This window comes from Culicoides brevitarsis, chromosome 2 (assembly GCF_036172545.1).
Source record: "Culicoides brevitarsis isolate CSIRO-B50_1 chromosome 2, AGI_CSIRO_Cbre_v1, whole genome shotgun sequence".
NCBI lineage: Eukaryota > Metazoa > Arthropoda > Insecta > Diptera > Ceratopogonidae > Culicoides > Culicoides brevitarsis.
In genome coordinates this window covers 10,974,405-10,990,384 of record NC_087086.1, presented here as the reverse complement: position 1 = coordinate 10,990,384, position 15,980 = coordinate 10,974,405, and the positions used below count along the sequence as shown (strand labels likewise).

At 26.8% G+C, this 15,980-nt stretch overlaps 1 protein-coding gene across 1 annotated transcript in view; it reads right to left on the bottom strand.

The window, feature by feature from the left end:
* LOC134828500 (uncharacterized) overlaps positions 1–15,980 on the bottom strand; it is a 118,449-nt gene that overhangs the window by 92,421 nt on the left and 10,048 nt on the right. The gene's annotated exons all lie outside the window — the stretch shown is intronic.

Here is a 15,980-nt window from a genome sequence, read left to right as displayed (position 1 = left end):
ATAATTTAATTATTTTATGGTAAAAATTTAACCAAATTTATGATTTTTATTAAAAAATTACCTTTCTTATTCCTTATGTTTTTAATTTTTTTTTGTACTGCGGGTTTTTTTTATGGCTACCACAATATTTCTATTAATGTTAACTTTTTACTATTTTTAAATTGAATTAGATTGAATTTTAAGTGAAAAAACTAAAATTAAGTTCCTAAAAAAATTTGACATTGAACTTTAAAACAACAAAAATTTTCATTACTAAAAAATAAAAAAAAAACGAAAAATAAATTTAAATAATCATTGTTCAAATCTTAATTACAATTTCTATCTAAATTTTAATTTCTCATTAAAAAAAATAGCAAAATTTATTTCGAACACACACAAACTGACATTTCACAGGCCATAAATAATTTTATGGTGTAATTTTGTTAATTTTCTCCAAATAATAAAACGATCAATAAAAACCATAAATTTTAGACATCAAAACATTTTTCTTCTTTTGTTTTGTTTCATAATATTAATAGCCGAAAATCCGACAGTGTAATCTTGTTTATCTCAATATAATTTTGACTGGATTGTGTTTTGACAGGCACTCCTCTATACACATATTATTGAGTCGGAAAATCATTAAGAAAATCTGGAATATTCATGAAGAAGACAAAAAACGATGGAAAAAAAACAAATAGCGTCGAAAAGGCATTCCACGGTGATTTACGACTTATAAGTTAATTAAAATTTAATGCACATTTGCGTTCCCGCATTAATTTTCCCTCTGTGTAGGTTTTACATATTAGCGTTGAAAAACTTTTTTTTCCTTCGTCCTTATTATTTGAAAAAAAAAGTTATTTTAAAAAAATACTCGAAGTTGAGTCGGAAAGTTAAAAAAAAATCATGATAAAAAAATATAAGAAAAAAAATCACTTTTTGTATGATTTTTCCCTTTTGTTGAAAGTCCCTCCATTTCCTTTTTAAAAGAACTCAAGTAGGTAATGCGATATATTAACGAAGCCAATAATAAAATAAAAGTGGAGAAAAAAAGAGAAAAATGTATAAATAATGTTGCCTTCATTATTGCCACGCAATTAGTAGTAACAAAATCTCTTATTATTTTTTTTATTTTATTTTTTTGCTTCTTAGACGCTCCCCTTCTTCTTCATCGCATGAAATCGAGTGAAAATAATACTTGCAAGGAATTTTCTTTGATGAGTTTATTTATTGCTTATTAACATGTGGTGCAAATGGCGTCGACAGCAAGTGGTTGTTTTTCTACATTTTATTATTTATAAACGGAACTCGTCATCGTCATGGTAGGAATTTTATTTTTTTTCGCACATTTCAATTTTGTGATAAAAAAAAAATTCCATGATTTAATGAGAAAAATAGGACAAGCGGAAGAGGACTGTCAAAGAAAATTGAACGCAAAAATATTCAATTTACGGAGATAAGAAAAAAATATATCATTTTCATGTCATCGTGTAAAACTAAACGACGCGCAAAGAGAAAATTTATTCAAATGCCATTAATCAACATTTTCATCAAATATCGTCGTGGATGTCTTGTTTCAGTAAAAGCGTTAATATTCCGAGAAAACGCGGGGATTTAGTTACATTTTCTCGTAGATCTAAAGTTATCAACGACTTGCTAGAATTAATTTAATACATTTTATGAAACAGGAATTTTCGTTTGAAATAAATATAATTTTGAATATTTCTCGTGTCACTGTATCAAAATACTTTAAAAGCATAACTGACAATGGAAAATTAAAAATAAACGAAGAGTGACTGGTCAAATTGTCTTTGTAAATATTTTTCGCATGAGGAAATATTTTTGCCGTGTTTTAAAGAAATTTTATCCAAAAAATTACTTAAATGTGGATTGGGAAAGAATTTTAAAATTTGCATTGGGTCAAAAAGTAAAATGTGACATGGGATTTCAATTAAAGATCGAAAAATTTTTACTGGGTTTAGTATTAACGAGAAATCAATTTTTAAAAAATCAAAGTGAAGACTATGAAAATGTGCATTAGGTAAAAAAATTTAATTTTGCATTGGGTCAAAAAGAAAAATGTTAATTGGGATTTAAATTGAAGATAAAAAAATGTTTACTGGGTCGAGTATTTAAAAGAGCTGAATATTGAGAAAATTAAAGTAAAGACTTAAAAAAAGTTAATTATGAAAAAAAAAATTCAAATATGCATTGGGTCAAATATCAACAAAAACATTTGAAAATATATACTTGGTCGAAAATATAAAATGTGAACTGGGCTTAATAAAAATTCGTATTCTTTTTCAAATTTTTGACCCAGTGTACATTTAACCCAGTTTACATTTTCTAATGTATATTTGACCCAGTGTACAAAAATTGCTCACTAAAAATAATTTTAATAATCTAAAATCTAAATTAAATCATTCGTCCTTTCATTTGACGTCAACTTTCCATTTATTTATTTTTTATCAAATCATAGCATTTTTTTTAGTTTCTTCCAAAACGAGAAATGACTTCAATTTCCGTTTCCATCCAATTAAATAATTTATTGGAGCATTCAATGTCCTCGGCACTATACCAAATGGATAAGCTGAACAAATAATTTTTTTTTTGTGAAAGAAAACTGTCGTCGTCACAGTTCAAGGCCACAAAAACAAAAACCATTAAAATAAAATAATAAAAATCCAACATCAGCTTGCTAGAAAGTCTCATATTTTCACAAAAAAAGTGGTAACAACCACAATCACACAATAATCACGTTGTCCTTCAACGACAATAAAACTCAAATCGTAAAAAGTAAAAAAAAAAATAAAATAACACAAAATAGAAAATTACGGTCCTTGTATGGTGCAAATTTCACTGAACACTTTTCTGGTTAGCCAGCCGTGCGTTTACCAAGGCAACGATACGATGGATCATAAACTTTTACAATATCACAGGACACACAATTATTTTGCAAAAATTCAGACGACTTTAGCGTTTCGCATTGTTAGGTAGAAAGGTGGGCGTCAAGTTACCGTTCCGGTTCCAAAAAAGAAGAAAAAAAAATTTCTTCACACAAACACCTTTTTCTTGTCAAAAACAATCATGACCTAAATCAACCACTTTTTGGCTGCCTTTCTATGTGTTGCTTGAAATAGTTGTTATATTTGCTTAAATAGTCGTTAGAGTCAGAGTCATTGAAGACAATTTGAAACATTTTGCAACAAAAAAGACAAGTGACATAGTAAAAAGTTTTTAATGACACCACTTATTAAGACATTCAACATTCAACTTAACCATAGAAGAGCGTCTCCAACTCCAATTAGAACATATGCAAACAATTTGACTACCCACACTTGGCCACATTCATCGGGCAAAAAAAAAGGTTTCGCACATGTTGACGTAGGATTTATTTGAAAATTGTTCATCTGACATAACCGTAAAACTAATGTGTGTGTGTGCTTGAAAAAGGATGTTCTTTGCAAATTATTTGCACAAATTAACCATTTAGCAGAAATCCTGTCTAGTTCTGGCGAAGAGCAACTATTTCAATGTCATTTTTATTGTTATTTTATTATTATGCTTGACTATCATTATTATCATCAAGGGACTCATTTAATGTCTTTGTCATTTATTTTTTTTTTTAGAGCAAAAGAGATGTTTCCTTTTTATAATGGAATGGCTTGACCGACCTCTTTTTTTTACCGCATTTTGAAAAAAGTGGTATTATGTTGGGTTTTATGTCTGAAAATGAAAAGATTTTTGTAAAATTATCAAAATGTGCACTGGGTTCAGAATATAAAATTGAATTAATTCAAAATTTGAACTGGGATAAATTTTTAAATTGTGCACTGGGCTAAAATTAAAAAAAAATCAAAATAAACAAATTGAATGAAAACTGGGTTCTAAAGAACAATTATAAATTTAAAATTTCACAATGTGCATTGGGACAAAAAAGATAACTAAATGTTTATCGGGATTAAAAAATAAATTAAAATTGGTCAAAAAATTATAAATTTAAACTGATCGTCAATTCAGAATGTGCAATGGGTCAAAAATAAAGAATTGCTTCATACTGAAGAACCAAAATGCTCATTGAGATTCAAATTCAAAATGTGATATTATCTATAATGTTTTTTTTTTGTCGATGACTTTCTAAAATGCTCAAACTTTTCTGATTAAATAAAAACAAATTTCCTTTTAAATCTCTTTAAAAATACGCTTAAATCAGAATATTAACCTTGACAATGCTCCCATTCATATTGTTTGCCTTTTGTATTGTTTCTTTACCCTAATTTTCCGTAAATTTGATTTCATTTTAAAATTGTTTCATTTTTGAATAGCAACTCGCACAAACAAAACAAACTTTATTTCGGAACATATGTATCAAAAAACCTCTAAAACGAAACAAAACAAAACAATGAAATTATATTTAGAGAACTATTTTAGTAAATAAGTCCGTATTTGGACCATATTTGAAATGAATTAAAAGACAATAACATGAGGGCCCTTTTTCCGATTGTTTGTTTTAATTTTAGTTCCTACAAATTAATTAATGTTTAACACAAATATAGACATTTTTCGGCAGTATAATGGTGAGAGGAGTAAACATGTCATATAATCAAATCAACATTAAGTTTACTTTTGACTGTTGATTAGATCAACATTTAAACGACATTAACACGGAATGCATTTTTATGACATACTAATCAATTTTGAAACCAAATACAATTTGAAAGCCGTTCGTCAATGCGGCATTTCAAAATATTTAATTGTTATCACGTTTGACTCGTAAACCGACAAAAGGGAATTCTCGTACGTGATCTCAATTGCGGCATAGATTCAGACAGTGTGTCACATCATCATCATCCGCTAGTCAAGTCAAGCGAGCGACTGTGAGGTAAATTGCTTGAATTATTATTTTAAAACTTTGTGTAAGAAAGTTTTTTCTCGAGTACCGTCTAAAGTTTGTCTTCTTTGCTGATGCCGCTGTAAATATATAAATAGTAAAGGCCATTGCGATATTCGAAAATGTTTCAGTTCTTAATTTTTTGGACAATCAAACTATCAAAAATATATCAATTTTTGACTTTTATTTTATTTTTTTTATAATTTATTTTAAAGCAAAAATTTAAAAAAAAATGGTATGAATTTAGATTTTGGCACTAATATGTATAAATTTCATAAATTCTTAAAATATAAATAAATTAAATAAAAAATATATGATTTTTTATAATTTAATTTTTTAGTAAAAAAAATAATTTTGTGAAAAAAAACGACAGTTTGATTTTTAATAGTTTAAAAAAAAATATTTTTTTTTTAAGAAAAATAATAATTTTTAATAATTTTTTATCAAATATTATGCCCCAACCAACAGGTAAAAGAGCGGCACTCGCAAAAGACAGACGTGATTCTTTCGACAGCAGCTTTCTTTCGCATTTTGAAGAGCTTTAAGGGCCTAATCGCTTCCAAAAAAACTTTAAAAAATGTTGAAAAAAGGAGAGTCTACCGACTCGGGAGGGCGGGATTCCCTTAAAAAGAATCCTTAGTCTTTTTAGAATTTCTTATGGTAATTCAACCTATTAAATTTTTATACGATAAGAAACATAAGGACGGTAAATAAGGAAGATACATAGATAGAATTAGCCGAGCTTTGGACATTGATGATAAGTTCGTTGCTGAAACACAAACCAACATAAAAGTGATCACGCTTACTTTAGAAGTAAATGTAAAATTTCTACTGACGACTCGAATAAATGCACTGAAGGATTAAGAAATCGCATCAAAAAGCGACAGCTAAGGTTTCGATGTAGAGACAATCAAAAATTACAATTTAATAGACAAAATTTTTTCCGGTACTGCATTGAAATAGAACAAACCAAAGTTTTTTTCTTGTGCCAAATGAAAGGGTTTATTTTCCACAAATGCATTTTATATGTGCCATATTAAATATTTCTTATAGATTTTGAATTATTTTTATTTGCCAAAAAAATAATTTTTATTTGTCACGTTTATTTTTTCCTTCATAATAATTATCTTCTTTTAATCACTTTACATTGAATTAAAATTATTGATTATTGAGTGATAATATTCAATTTAATTCCTTAAAACATTTCAAACCTTGAAACATTTTTTATAATTGTATCGCCCTTTTGTTTAAAAACGGAAAATTCATCCAAAGATGAACAAGTTTTACCGTTGGGCATTGCATGCTCTTTTGGAGATGTTGTTGTTGTTCTCCTGTTATTCGTGTTTGATGGCATTACAATCAGGAATTTCATGCTAAGAATCGTTAAACTCTTCATTGAATTTCAAAAGTTATTTACTGTGTTAATGCAAGATTGTGCTTTGTTTTAAATATAATCATTACAATTTAAATTGTAAATCGATAAATAAATGTTTGCCAATTGTCATTGATGGAAAATTGTGTATTTTACGGATAAATGGCTCGTTTCTATTTTAATTTTAATTACCTTTGATTGTTTCATTCGTTCACAAAAATAGTGAAATACGAGGTGAAATATAAACAACACAATAAATGAAAGTTTGTCAACCTTTCGAACGTGCGACACTCTATCGACCTAATCCCAAAAGGGAATCGACCTTTTTCCATTAGTTGACCTATTTTCATGTCTCATTGAATAATTTCAATATATGCGAAGAGAGAGGAGAATTTTATAATGAACTGAAAAATTTTCCGTTTAAGTCTGACTTTTTGTGTGTTTTTGTCTTTTTATACACTACTCGTGGTTTGGAGAAAACTTTTTAAACATGAAACGGTGATTGTCACAGGTTGTCAGAGAAGGGAAAGAGACAATTTGACAGTATAAGCTACATTGCTTGTGTTACACCAAAATATAAAAAAAGTTGCACACCGAGAGACGATAATTTGAATGCCAGTCTCGATTTAAACAGCTTTAAACTTTTTGCTTCGTCTCTCAAAGGGAACCAGTAGTAGATATTTAAAGAAGGCATAAAAAACCAAATTCTTTGGAAGAAAAAGTTTTTATTTTTCAATTTTTATTTTCTTTCGTTTTTTTGTGTCTCTGGGCTTTCTTTCTCAACATTATTATGTGACTGTCATTTTTACCTCACAAAGTGATTTTTTCTCGATTCAGGTAAATTTTATTATTTTTTTTTTGTGAATTATCTGGAGACAAACTCACAAAATAAATATATAAGCAAAAAACTTTTTTATTATTATTTTTCATATCAAAGAGAGCAACAACAATCAAATTTGTTTATAAAAAATGTGTTAAATTCAGGGGAAAACAGTTGGAAAATAACAACGTGAATTCTGGAACAAAATAAATAAAATATGATTATTTAGACAAAAAAAAAACGAGAGAGACACGTTTTGTAAGCTGATTTTAGGAAACGCAATTTTTTTTTAATTATTTTTTTTTCGAAGAATTCACTTTTAATTCCATTTTGTATCAAAAATTTGCACTATGTAAATATTTTTAAAAAATCATGTTTTTTTTTTCAAAATCTTAAAAATATGAATTTCTTATTTTTTTTTATTTTTTTATTTTTTTTTAATTTTAATTTTTATCTTCAAACCAAAAGTCTAGTTTAAAGATTTTTATTAAAAATTTGCTAACTTTTATGAATTTCGTTTTTGATTATTTAATTTTAAATAGGTATTTATCTGAATTTTTATTTTTTTTTTAATTCAAAATTTGCACTGGGAAAATAATTTAAAAAGTGCATTGGTACGAAAACTCACAAAATATGTACTGGGTCAAAAATATGAAATTTTTCAATCAAATTTAAAATCAATTTTTTCCCAGTTGACATTCTGTATTCAACCTATTGCATATTTAAAGTTTTTGGCCCAATGCACATTCTCTAATATTAATCCTTGCATTTTTCATTTTAATACGATTTTTAAAAAATATTGAATTCAATGAAAGGATTCTTAAATTCTGATATAAAAAAAAAGTTTAATCACCTTTATTGTCATTCAGTTATGTCACTCATACCTTTCCGTCCGGTCCAACAAAAAAAATAATGTTCTGTACAAAGAAAGGCGACACCATGACATAATCAAAAAGCTTGATCTTCAGTCAATGTCCAAAAAGTGTCTCTTCATTTCATTTCAATTACATGACAACCGGCGTTTTATGTCTTTCCGAATCATAATAATAACACCAACACAGCAACAATAGAACGAAACTAAGCAGGGCGCCTATTCATATTGCCATCCAGTAGTTTAATAAAATTTTGTGTGACACAATCAATACGTTTGTTTAGACGGAACGTGACTCTTGTTTCTAATCATTTATGTGATTGTTGTTTGGCTTTGGCGCATTTAATGTCTGGTTAGCTTGTTCTTTTTCGACAATTTGGAGGATTTTAATTTGGAAAATACACAAGCTGGCTGGATTTTCGATCGAATTTTGATAAAGCGACGCATGAATGCGTGTCGTGAATTAGTAATGAAGTGTCGTTCATAAAATTTAATGGTTTATTTCTCGGTCATAACTATCTCCTCATAATTCCTTCTATTTTTGATGAATGTCATCCTTAATTGAATGAAATTCTCTCTTAACAAAAGGTGGAATCAAAATAATTTATCTTCCTTTCAGATCGATCGATTTTATCATCATCTTCTTACTCGAATTTCAGGTCCAGGCAGATAGACTTTTAAAAGTTGAAGCTTTAGGATTCGAGGTTTGGAAAACAAATTTATTGAAATAGAAAAAAAAAAATCTTTGAAAAAATCAATTAAATTAAATAAAAATAATTAAAATTAAATTTAACAATCAAAATTTAATTTAAAATTAAAAGTTAATTAAATTTATTTAATTTAAATTAATTAAATTTATTTTATTTAAAAATTAATTAAATAAATTATTTAATTTTTTAAAAATTTAAAAAAATAAAAAAAATTTTACCACATTTAATTTAAGAATTTTTAAAGGATCTATAATAAGAGGTATCATTTGTATGGGAGGTCCAAAAAATATTTTGTTAATTTTCGAAAAAAAAATCTTTTATTTTTTTTTTTTTTGAAAATTTCAATTCTTTAAAGTTAAATTAATTTTTTTTTATTTTAAGGGAAAATTGATAAAAATTAACAAATTAATTATGTCAATAAATCCAAACCAAGCAATAAATTTAAAAAAAAAATAATTTTTTGATGACTTTAAGTCCTAAAAATTCAATTCCGCCACTGAGTCCAGGCACTATCGAGATGATGATTGCATTGAAGGAAGAAAATTGTCTTCATTCGAAAAACATACCTTGGGGAACAATCACCTTGCTTTTATTGATTTTGGCAGTTTACATTACATTTTGCTTCGTTCATCTCCGTTTTTTTGTCATTCACTAAGCTTGCTGTGACGCGATAACATTCTGTCGGAATTCGGTAATGAGACAAAAAATTAAAAGAGTTTATTTATGAGATAACAAACGGTTCCGTTTTCTTCTCTTTGGATTCTAATAAATTTACCGATTTGTTACATTTTTTCAGATAATAACGACTGAAAATGTCTCAGAAATCACCGCCACAGTGAAATAAATTTGATGTTGAAGTTAATCCCGGTATTTATTAGTACAAACGGATGAAATCTTTGCTGCGTGTGAGACACATTCGGATTATCGTTTCATATAACAAAGCTTATGATTTATATATTCGGGATGTGTTAAAGAAAAAAATCAAGAAGATTTTCGGGATAAGAAATTTTTTAATGCGGTAGAACTTTTTGCTGATTTTTTTGTATTAATTCATCAGAAACTCCCTGTTTCATCATCAACTTGTTTCTTTTATCATGCAAATCTCCATTTTTTTACAAAACTGTTCATTTTTTTAACAAAACGTGCCATTTCCGTCGAATAAATTTATCGTTCCAACAGGATAAAATTCTATCACAAAATATGAATAACAAAAAAAAAGAACGTTTACATCATGTTTCCTCCTTTTGAAGCTTCCTCATATTTATATTTTTTTTTTTGTTAACGATTTATTTCGGAATAAAAGTCCTGTCTGTCGTATAAAGTTTCAAAGCGAGTCTAACGCGTTTTTTGTTTTGGTTTTAGTTTTTTGTATTCAATAAAATATGAAAGAACTTTATTCAACGTTTACCGATTTCTGTGCATTCTTTTTTTTATTCAATGAAAAAAGGACTTTATCGTTTTTATTCAATAGATTAAAGTCTGAGCAAAATAATTTATGTGGTGCATTCCATTCTAAAAAATACCGAAATCCCGGATTGACTTTTCTCATGAAACAGTAATAGAAATAAAAAACTGAATAGTTTATCGTGATGTCCATCAAAAAAGAAGAAACTTTTGCTTTGGCGAAATTTTTTTCTCCTTATTTTTAAAAATTTTATGATAGTTTTAAAAAATTTTTATCGCAAAATTTGGGAAAAATTCACGTAGCGAAAAAAAGGTCAAAATTTCAAGTTTTGAATTTTAAAATTTTTGTTCACCAGGATTGTTTGTACAAAACTGTTCATTTTTTAACAAAACGTGCCAAAAAATTTACGTTCAGGATTGTTTTCTTTTTAAACGGTAATTGCGGAATCTTTTTGCACTCGAGTACATCAATTTTTACCATGAAACTTATGCTCCTAAACGTACCGTTTGGTCAGCAAGCTCAAAAATGTGATTTTTTAGCGTTTTTAAAAAATTTTGAGTCATTGATAAAAATTTTTAAAATAAGTCGAAAATGAATGTTGTCTTAGCAAAAGTTTCTTATTTTCGGATGGACATCACGATAAGGTAATAAGATGGGTACTTTTATAGGTAAATTTAAAATCCGGGATTTTGGTATTTTTTAGAATGGAATCCTCCATGTATAAAATTTGTTGTTAAAAGGACGATTAAAAAAATAGAGACGTGTTTTGATATTATCCTACGTGAAACAGCGCAATGCACATTTTAAAATGTCTGTGGATGATTTTTTTGTCCCAGTGTACATTTTAAATATAACATTAAGTTTTATTTTTAATTTTTTGGTCTAAAATACTTGAAGGTTTATTTTAAAAAATTTAGCCCAGTGCGTATTTTTCGTTTTTGTTTTAATTTTTTTTTTAATTATTGTCCGGATGCATTTTTTCTTTTCGTCCCAGTGCATAATATGATATTCTCTATAAAAATTAGTTACATAAAAATTTTTTAATTAGCATATTTTAATTTAAAATCAGTTTTGACTTAAAATAAATTTTACATTAGCCAAAATACATTTTGAAAAATCTTGCCCCATTGCACATTTTGAAAATATATTATGTCTATTAAACGTCAATTTTTGCATAATACCAAATTTTTTTCTACGAAATGTGGTAATAATAGTTGTCACTTAAAATCGATTGATTAGAAAAACTCAAATTAATTTTTTTTTTAATTGAGATTTTTTTGCGGTATTTTTTGTTTACTGAAACGTTAACAATGAAAAAAAAATCTATTGATGTCAGTTTATCATGCAAAACTTTCACATCAACTAACGAAACGTTGTCGATAAATTATTAAGGTGTGAATAAATGAGTTTGTGAGACAGTTTTTTATTTCTATATTTTTTTAAATTGAATGAAATTCCTTTTTTTTTGCTGATTGCATTTTAAGATTTCATGAAATGCATAAACAGATGATAAAATTCCCGATAAAATTCAAATAAAATTCGCCATAAATGAACAAATTTGACTATAATTTACTGAAGTGCGACAAAGCTGCTCATAAGACTAACGAGATTATTTCAAAGCAAATGTGCGTCAAGGGAAAAGGGGATCCCCTTGTTGCGCCCCCTCACTCAAGTCACGTCCTTTACATCAAAAGAACCTTTTTTGAATTACTCTGGGATGGTAGGAGGGAGTCTTCGTAGTTAGTCAATCCCGCTGTTATATTAATATTTATCGTGTTGTGTCATTTTTCTTTCTTTTTTTACCTTCTTCTTGCAAAAAATAAAAAAAAAAGAAAATCTGATTAAAAACGAAAGTCACTTTTTTTTATCTCAGTTACTCACACGTTTTCAATTTTTCTCCTCCTATGGCAACTTTGTACGACGGGATGCAGTACAGATTAGGTGAAAACATGAGGGGATACAAGAGATTACTTTTTCTTACTTTACAAAAGTTTTTTCTTTACTTCAGGAAAGTTAAAAATAAAGAAATTGAGAACATAAAATCTAAAGAAATAAAAAAAACGGGGAACATTGCAGATAAAAGCATTGTGCATTTGAGCGTTTTTTATGCATTGAGAGCTCTTATAAGAAAAAGAATAAAAAAAATCATGAATTGAAAGGAAGTCAGCTAACTGAGACGAGATGAGGGGGAACAAAGTCGTTTAAATTTTATGATAGACATAATTTTAACATGATTGTCTAATATTTGATGTTGTTTGTGTATTGTTGGGATCAAGGAAGAAGGGATGTTGCGGATGAATAAAAAGGTATGTTATGCATCTTTAGCACAACAAACGAAGAAAATTCCGTCAGAGCAGTCAAGAACATAACTTTAAAACTTTACGTTACTTTTTTCTTGCTTTTTACTTCAACTGAGCGAGGTTCTCTTCGGTACAATTACATCTGTTTGTTTTTCCCTTTTATTTACCAAAAAACATTATTATTTCTCTCTCCGTGAGCATTATAATAATAATTTTCCAACTAAAGGAATAGAAGAAAAGTTTTTCCATTTTTTAACGCAAATGATTCATTCAACTCTTGAACTGTCTTGCCATGTATAATTTTGCATTAACTACTCTTCTAGAAAAATAAAAATCTAAAATTATGAACGAGCTGAGGGGTTTTTGAGCATTTTCACAAAGTTTGTTGAACGCGTTAGTCTTTTGGATGGTTTTCTTCCTTATTTTCTAAATAATAACAATAAAATCATCTTCCATCCCAAACAACATCATAAACTTCTGTAGAAATTTCTCACATTGCCGGAGAGAAATATACATCCTTCTTTAATCTTAATAAAAAAGAAATGTTTTTTTCTTTGAGAGATTCACGGCAGAAAATTCAAATTTACTATAAAAAACTACTTTTCAGAAATTTGTTTAAAGAATTTTTTTTATTTTTGGCCCAATGCGTATTTTAGATATTTGACCTATTGCACATTTTGAATTTTCGACTCTTACTGAACAAATGTCATCCTTGTTCACAATTTAGTCCAAGGTAGCATAAAAAATTTCAACCCAGACCTCATTTTGAATTTTTAATATATTTTGGTTTTTGCCCCAGTACACATTTCAAAAGGAACGTTATGTATATTTTTCAAATTTTATTGAAAATTTTTAACCCAACTCACATTTTAACAAATTTACATATTTTTTCATGGGCTTCGACTTAAAAATATTAGTTGAATTAACCTCAAAATGAATTCAAAAGTTAATCCCAGTGCACATTTAGTACTTCTGAGAATTTTTTTTTACATTTTCAAGTTTCCCTTTCAAGTTTGGAGCTTTCCGTATATTTACCCCATTACACATTCCAAAATTTAAATCCAATTAAAATTTTGATTTTATACCCAGTGCACATTTTAAAATTTTATCCCAATGCACATTTCATTCAAAAAATTTCTTTAAAATTCGTTAAAAACAAAATGTTGAAAATCAAGGTAGACATATTCTGTACGAAAAACTAATTTATGAAGTAAATAAAAAAAGTTTTATGCTTGATTTCTTCTGCTTTTGAATATTTTCATATACTAAAACTTTTTTTGGTACTTCTACGAAAAAGAAAATTTTAATATGATTATTACAAACTCGTAAATCTTTTTGACGACAACAAACAAAATATATTACCAAACTTATCATGAATATGAATGATTTGATGGTAACGCATCACTGAATATTCAAAATTCGGTGAATTTGGGAGCTTTTCTTGGTCGTTTCTACGTTCAAACGTAGGAAATAAATACCAAAAGCAACAAAGGAAAGAGAAGATTTATTTAAATTTTGCTCGTTCATTATTCCTATTGTTTGAATTGCTGTTGGTCTTTTCACTTGAAACTACCCAGAAGAAAATCTTTTCAGAGAAGTTGCTTAAAATTCGTGGAAAAATTGTTATTTTGGTCGAAAGTCACATCTCTGATTTAGTTTTTGTATTTAACTAAAACACGTAGAAACGAAAATAATAGTAATTCCAGAATCCTTCACTAATTCCTTCTTTACGACTGTTAATGTGAATAGAGATTACCATCATACTAAATAAAGCATCCCATTTACTCTTTAAAAACATTCCATCAAGAAAAACAACAAAAAATGAGAGTAAAGCGGGATAAAATTCTTCGTCAGGTACGATTTTAATGAATTCCCATGTAACGTTATCGGGTCCCGTTAAAAAAGCCGTATCAAGATAAGAGGCACAAATAAAGGTGAAAAATTGTACAAGACGAAGGGAATTAAAAGCATTATTATTTTTCCTCGTCCCGACGAACGTGAGCATGGCTCAGGTTGCTTTTTTTCTGTGGTAAGTCCATAAGTAAGTGAATAAGTAAACGGAATAATTTATGAGTTGAGATAGGACTCTTTTTTTTCCTTTCAAACTGCCTGGACAATATACCAGTTGGAAATTATGAAAGAATTATTGCTGGCAACACACAGATTAGGAAAGTAAGTATTTCATTAACGTGCAACATGAATAAATCATTACCGGAGTGCGTGTTGAACTTCTGTTGAAAAATTTTTTTTTTTTTTTCAGGTCAAAGTCATTTCATGTAAAAATCGAAAAAAAAATTATCAGTTTATCAAGAATTAAAAAAAAATTTAAATGTTTTCATTAAAATAAGCCAGTCAATTAATTTATTACATTTTTATTTAGAGCAACAAGAAAAATGTTAGAAGGATAGAGAAATCCAATTAAAATTCACCCTGATCCCCATGATCCTGTCTGATATTTATTGTTGTAGAACAAGAAAAACAATGAATGACCAGTTATGCGAGAAGTTTGTATCGTGCATGTAAAGATACAAGCAGTGACAAGGATAAAAATATAATTACAATAAAAAGGTGTCGGTTACGGTTATTAATGACAGTTTTTTTTATTATGTTTAAATGGGTTTGAAATTGTTTTACGTGGTCAACAATAAAATATGCGTTCAAAGCACTTTGTTTAGAACAATTAAAATTTAAATTGAGAGACTTTGTCTTTTATTAAATGTCAAATGGGCTTAATGTCATTTAATAGCCTTTTAGGTGTTTTTAGGAAAAAAATTTTTTAAAAAATAAAAATACAAAAATTTCTTAATTTTTAAAATATTTTTTTTAATTAAATATTTTTAAATAAATATTTAGGTGTAAATTTTATTTTAATATAAAACAAAAAAAAATTGATATAACTTTAATTAGCGTTGATAACATAAAAAAATTAAAAAAATTGATTTAAATTTAAAAAAAAAATATATTAAAAAAAAATTAAATTTAATTAAATTTAATAAGAGCTTATTATTTTTTAACGATTTTAATGTAAATTAAGCTTTAATACAAAAATTTTCCATTTTAATTTTTCCTTAAATTTGTTCGACAACACATTGGAAAATTTAAATTTGGTTTTAAATTTTATCAGATAAAAATATTTTTAATAATTTATTCATGAATAATTAAAAATTTTAAAGAAGAAATATTTATTTTAAATTTTAAAAAAAAAATTATTTAATTTTAAATTTTTAAATATTTTTTAACTTTATTATTAATTTTTTTTTTGTTAAATATTGTTAATTAAAAATTTAAATAAAGATGAAATATTTATTTTAATTGATTTTTAATTTAAAAAATTATTTAATTTAATAGTTAAATATTTTTAACTTTATTATTTTTTTTATTTAAAAATTCTATGATAATTATTTTATTTTATTTTATGTTTTGCTTTTTATTCAAAAAATTTTCATCAAAATTATTTTTACAAAAATTTTTTATTTCGAGTGCGAGAAATGTTTATAAGTTACAATTTCTCAAATTTTTTTATGAATAAAAACACAAATTTTTTTTTTTAAATTTAATTTTCGCGAAAAACACAAAAAAATAAAAACAAAAAATGTTTATTTTTAAATTTTTATTTTCTCGAAATAAAAATT